The sequence below is a fragment of the Marmota marmota genome, unplaced genomic scaffold, assembly GCF_001458135.2.
Source record: "Marmota marmota marmota unplaced genomic scaffold, marMar, whole genome shotgun sequence".
NCBI classification, from domain to species: Eukaryota; Metazoa; Chordata; class Mammalia; order Rodentia; family Sciuridae; genus Marmota; species Marmota marmota.
Window position 1 is genome coordinate 5,011,530 of NW_025999895.1, and position 6,509 is coordinate 5,018,038.

A 6,509-nucleotide genomic window follows, 5' to 3' on the forward strand; every position below is an offset into this window, starting at 1 on the left:
TATATATATATATATATATATCTTTTGCCTTTCCAGGCTGGGATGGCTGGCATCTAAGTATTAAACAAATTATATAGAAAATAATTCATACAACAAGACTTCTGAGAAAGAAAAAAGAAAAGCCCTCCTCAGGCTGCAGTTCTCAGAGATGGCTTAATGGAGGAGGTAGAATTTCAGCTGTAGGGTTCACCTTGACAGACAGGCATGGGAAGGACACACATGCAAGGACACATATTGTGTTGTGGCTTGTTTTGAGGTACTAGGGATGAACCCAGGGCTCCATGCATGCTAGGCGAGTGCTCTACCATAGAGCTATACCCTGAGTCCTTTTTATTTTTATTTTTAGACAGTCTTACTTAGTTGCCCATCCTGGTCTTGAACTTGTGATCCTTTTGCCTCAGCCTCCCAAGTAGTTAGGATTATAGGTATGTGCCACCTTGCCCAGCTCATGGAAGGTTTTTTAAATGAGCAAAAACATGAGTAAGAATGATAAGCTGCATTTGAGTGGAGGATTATGGAAAGCAGAGGGTGGAAAGGACTCAGGGATGAACTGTCTGTGTCCTGTAAGGTAACAGGGAGCCACTAAAGATTTGTGGGCAAGAGAGACAGAGGATGACAGTTGCATAACAATAAAGTTAGCCTGAGAGCAATTTTTTAAATAGATGAAAGGAGGGAAGATCATGGGGTAAGAAGACCAGAGAGGACAGTAATGAAACTGCCAAACCTCTTTTCATATGTAGATTTCATCTCAGAATAAGATAAGAGTATACAACTAAGTAATATAATAAATATAAACCTCATGGTGCATAGGAAAGATGTAAGGCCTTCAACAGTTTACTGGGAGAACCACAACAGTGAATGGTATCTCTGTTTACTGCTTTGTCAGGCTCAACACGGTCTTTGAAGTGCCCTAATAGGACAGTAGTTATGGCTTAAATAAACAAGCAATTAGCTCAGGAATAAATGTGTCATTGTAAATGAATTGCCAGTCTGGACTTTAGCTGGGACACACTAATAGTTGTGAATGTAATGTTCATCACCCCCTTGCTAAGAGTCTGATCTCTTAAATCTCAGTGGTGGCTCTCATTTCTCATCTGCCCTTTGGTTCCTGTGCCTGGGAGGAGCTAGGCGACAGGCTGTGGTTGATGGTTGGTGGTTGAAGGGTTAATGGGTTCATGCTCTGCAACCCTGACTTCAGCTCCATTTTCAGAGAGAGGGTGGACAGAGGAGTGTCCTGCTGAAGGCAGCTCCAGGGTTTTCTTAAGCCAAACTGAAAACAGTTACGTGTAATTATCATGCAAGTATAACTTATTGCTTGTTGACACTGTTATTACAACAGCAGAACATGTATGTGTACTTGTGTTGGGACTCTGAGCTTATTTTGTGAGTTGGCTTGTCCCCTTACGCCAGCTCTAGGAGGCAGCTCAACTTGAAAAGCAAAGAAAGAGAAAGGAAGGAGGGAAGGAAAAGGAAAGGAAAGAAAGGGAGGGAAAACCCTAAGCCAACAGCACCAGCTTCCCACAGCCAAGCTCAGGGAGCCAGGATCCCTGGGTTCTAAGCTATCACTGTATGGTCTTGGGCCAATCCCTCTGCCTATCCAGCCTGCAGCTGCCTCATCGGTCAGGTGAGGGGACTACATCTTTAAGGTTGCTTCCAAAAATGATGGTTCAGCTAGGACATGCATTTTCTTTTCTTTTCTTTTGCAGTACTGGGAATGGAATCCAGGGCCTTGCACATGTTAGGCATGCACCCTACCACTGAGCTGCATTCCTCAGTTTTTTTGGTTTTTTTTTTTTTTTTTTTGAGACAGGGTCTCCCTAAGTTGCCCATGATGGTCTCAAACTTTAGGTCCTTCTGCCTCAATTTCTCAAGTAACTGAGAATATAGGTCTGTGCCACCATGTTGGGTTAGGACAGGCATTTTCAAGAAACCCTAGAAGGGGTGGGGGTGCAGACTAGTGGTGGAGTGCTTGCCTAAATGGGCAGGGCCCTGGGTTAGAGCACCAGCACTGGAAAAAAAGAGAGATGGAGTAGGTGGGGGAAACCGAGGAACCCTGGGAGAAGGAAGAGAATTTGTTCTCACTTTCTTCCTTTGATCTTCTAAGTAACCATGATTGAGTATTTTGTTAAAGAAAGGTTTGGGTTGTTACATGCTGCCTCTGTCACATTCTAGTTTCCCAAGGCATTAAGAGATAGATGGTGGGCTTTGTGTCTGCCTGATCTGTTGCCCTGAGAAGAGTGACAGAGCAGCTGGGAGGATATTGGACTGATACATTTGTGGCACATTCTTTTCACACTGATTACCACGCAGAATGTGCAGCCCCTTGCTGGGCATGGTGGCACACACCTGTAATCCCAGCAACTTGGAGGCTGGGGAAGGAGGATGGCAAGCTCCAGGCCAGCCTCAACAACTTAGAAAGACCCTGTCTCAGAACATAAAAAGGAGCCGGGCAGGGTAGCCCACACCTGTAATCCCAGAGGCTTGGGAGGCTAAAGCAGGAGGATCATGAGTTCAAAGGCAGCCTCAGCAACAGTGAGGTGCTAAGCAACTTAGTGAGACCCTGTCTCTAAATAAAATATAAAATAGGGCTGGGGATGTGGCTCAGTGGTGGAGTGCCCCTGAGTTCAATCCCTGGTACCAAAACAAAAACAAAAAAAGGCCCAGAAATGTAGCTCAGTTGCAGAGTGCCCTTGGATTCAATACCCAGTACTGGAGAAAAAAAAAAAAAAAAAAAAGTTCAGCCCCAGGTGGGGCGAACTCAATGGAAAGAAGGGCAGGGTCAACAATGAGGAAAATGAAGACAGAGGGGGACATGCAGTCCAGAAATAGGCTTACAGGGTCTGGAATTTGATAGAAACCATCTGTGACTACATTAAAGGAAAACAGAATGGACTGCCTAATTTCTTTAAATGAGTTATTGAACAAGGACAATGTCTCATTTTTCCAAATGCCAGATGCTGGATAGCAGGACAGAAGCAGGAGGATGCAATTGAGGCTTCTCTGATGAACACGACACAGAGTGAAGTCTACCCAGGCACTTCACGCACCTCCCACCTTGGATAGCGTAAGCAAATTGTATTTAACTTTTCTCTTAACTTGAAAAGTAAATTAAGAAGCGACAAACCCAATGAGACTTACAGCCATTTGAACAGTCCTACGTTGTTAGAGGCCCACAGCTGAGGATGAAAACAAGAGGAATTCACTTGGACCAGAAGCAAAATATGAAAACCCTAATGCCAATTTCCTTTTTTTCCCCCCAGTGCTGGGGACTGAACCCAAGGCCTTGGGCATGCTAGGCAAGTGCTCTACCACTGAGCTACATCCCCAGCCCTTTTTCTTTTTTCTTTTCTTTTTTTTTGGGGGGGGGGCGGGGGACAGGGTCTTATTAAATTACCCAGGCTGGCCTTGAACTTGTGTTTCTCCTGCCTCAGCCTCCTGAGTTGCTGGGATTACGGTGTGTGCTGCCATGCCTAGCAATTGTTGACTTCCTAATGGACAAGGTTATCTCCCCCAACAGAGAGCCTTTAGGTTGCCAGAGAAGCTGTGTAGGGTCCTGAGGTGTTTAGAATCTGACTCCTCTACTTCACTAGTCTAGCCCACGAAGCTGGAGCACCATGTGAAATTCTCTGCTGGTGGCTTTGGCTTTAATCCACTGTAGCCACTGGCAAAGGACCTAGGGAGGGTTCAGGGCCTGTGAGTTACTGACTGGGCCCCACCTTTTGGAGAGCTCCTTACTTATTTAGGACAGCCAGGGCTCTAACCTTTCTGTCCCTGCAGGAGGGGCCAGTCTGAGCTCCCTGGAGCTGCCCGAGGCAGCAGCTGGCCTATTTGTGTGGCTGCCTGGGGAATGCTGGGCTCCAGGGCAGCGCCTGTCGTCCTTACCTGCAGGCTCTCAGCCCTTCCTGTTAAAGGAATCTGTTGAAATGAGTGCATATGTTCCAAGGCTGGAAAATGCACATCTGGGCTGAAACCAGGACAGCCAAAATGAACAAGATTGAAAGCTCAAAGGAACTCGCTGACCTAGAAATTGCTTGTCTCTGTGCCTCCTCCAGCCTTCTGGTTTTTCCCCTAGACCCAAGATTTAGAAGGCTCAACCTGGTCAAGTCTTTTACCCCTGCCTTCCACAGTTATTTAAAGGAAACCCCAAGACCCTCGAATGCTAGGTTTTCTGCAGGGATTCTCCCAACAGCTGCATCCAGAGCATGGAGGATCGTTATACTGAGGAGATGTGCTAATCACATGTGATTTCCCTATGCACAGTGTTCAACCCTCCCCAGACCATTTTTTCCACTTAAAAGCTTTTTTATGGCTCTCTTGATAGCAGTCTTCTGGATTTTTTCCTCCTCTCTGTGCCGACTTCTCCCTCAGGCACCTCCCTGGCCCAGATCTCCGGTAAGATTGCTGAGCAGAGTCAGGAAGGACCAGAGAAGAATGCAGGGCTCGGCCCCTCTAGACTTGGCTGCTTGGAAGGCGTGGCTCTTATCTCACCTTTGTCCTGGGCACTGACTGAGGTTCTCTTTCCAAACTGTAACATGATATGATTACCCTCTAGACTGGTAGGTTCTAACTCAATTAATTCATGGAAACTCTCTTTGATCTAGAAGTTTTCTAAAGTACCCCCTCTTTCACTTCTGTCTCTGTCCATCATTTCTTTTTAAAATGAATCTTGGTTCACTTATTACATCACTGCAATAGCCACTGGTGGCTAAACTAGTTTCAGTCAAGAAAACAGACAAAGATTCTAAGGGTTTGACCTAAAGTTAGGTTCGTGATTTGTCCAATTAAAACTCAGTGCTCTTTCTCTGCCTTGGTTTCTTCAACTGTAAAATAAGGGTGTTTCTTTTTTATTTTATTATTGTTGTTATTATTATTTTGGTACCAGGATTGAACCCAGGGGCTTTTAACCACTGAGCCACATCTCCACCTTTTTTTTTTTTTTTTTTTGTATTTAATTTAGAGACAGGATTTCACTGAGTTGCTTAGGGCCTTACTAAGTGGCTGAAGTTGGCTTTGAACTTGTGATCAGCTTCCTGAGTCACTGGGATTACAGGCATGCACCACTGTGCCCACCTGCTATTTGGACTTTGAACCTCCAAAACTATGAGCTAAATAAACCTATTTTGCACCTAAAAACAACAACAAAAAACAAGGCCTGCATATAAAGAATATTCAATAAACATCCACTAATTTTATAGTTCCATGCCTGTGTTCTGCTACTATTCCAAACACTGGATTTATGACTCCCTCATGAGAGGAGGAGCCAATTCTAGGCTTGGGATTGTTATCAAAGACAGGAATGAACCGGAGTCCCAGGCTTGAGCAGGCTGAGGTGGGAGTAGAGTAGATAGATACCTTGTAAGCAACAGGAATTAGCTGCCTGCCTGGCCCTGGCTAAGAAAAGGAAACTCTTAGACACAAATAAACCCACAAAGAGGAGGGATGACCTCTTTACAAAATGCTGAGGTCAGGAAGAAAGTAGGCTTCTGAACAGAGCCCGAAATTATAAAGCAACATTTTACTCTGTGACATGGTGAAGGCCTATTTTGAGGTGGGTCTAGATTCTTCATGAGTTGTATTTTACCTTTACTAAGCAATTACAAGGTGGGACCTGTGTATGGAGAAAGGAGTATGGAGGAGGATCCAGGTTCCCTCCCAAAGCTATGTTCAGAAGCCTTCTAGAGGTTAGGCCAGATGTCACAGGGGAGGCTGGAATTTTGCCATGCATCCCTGGGGCCTAGGAGGTTGTTGAGGACAGGGACTTTACCATGTAGCTTATGCCCTCTTCAGCATCAGTCAATGTAAATAACAGGAATGGGTTCTTGCCATCCTGAAGACCCTGGAGAAAGCCAGTGCAATTTTGAGTATGTAATTTTAGCAGCAAGCGGGTTGGCTGGCACTGAAAAGAGGGTGATGGAAAATGTAAAATATAATCAGGGAAGAGCTAGACTCTAAAAATAGCTTTATACACCTAATCAAAGAAACTAGTTACTGCAAACTGTACACTCAATATTGTTGAAGTAGCTGGTCATGTTCTAGCAGTTGAAATTTTTGCTGATCAGTCCACCTCTGGGAGTGGGGTGGGTGGGTGGGGAGTCAACCCACCAGACTCACAAATAAATAAAAGCTTGAAAACACAAATGGCTGTAATTATGCTTTGGAATGACGTCTTCTGCCTGCCCAAGATCCCACTGTTTTTTTCCTCTGTGTTTATCAAGGGAGACACGGAGTCTGTTCTGCATGATCCCTTTCCCATGTGATGACTTTCTTCAGCAGCAAAGGCCACATGCAAGGCCTTTCCAAAGTTTCCAGGGTCCAGTTTCCAAGCTACTGGCAGCAGGTGGATGTCTTTATCTCATCCTGAATTGGTCCTAACTTTGGGCAACCTGAGTCCAAGGGAACCATAAGCAAACGGCACGTACAAAGTTCTGATTGGGAGAGGGTTGACCACGTCTTCCTAGCGGGTCACCGGCATCGACTAGTCTTACGGAGCCTGGGGACATGCGCTTGGC

At 45.3% G+C, this 6,509-nt stretch overlaps 1 protein-coding gene across 1 annotated transcript in view; it reads right to left on the reverse strand.

The window, feature by feature from the left end:
- Ubald2 (UBA like domain containing 2) overlaps positions 1 to 6,509 on the reverse strand; it is a 23,791-nt gene that overhangs the window by 16,570 nt on the left and 712 nt on the right. The window lies entirely within an intron of this gene.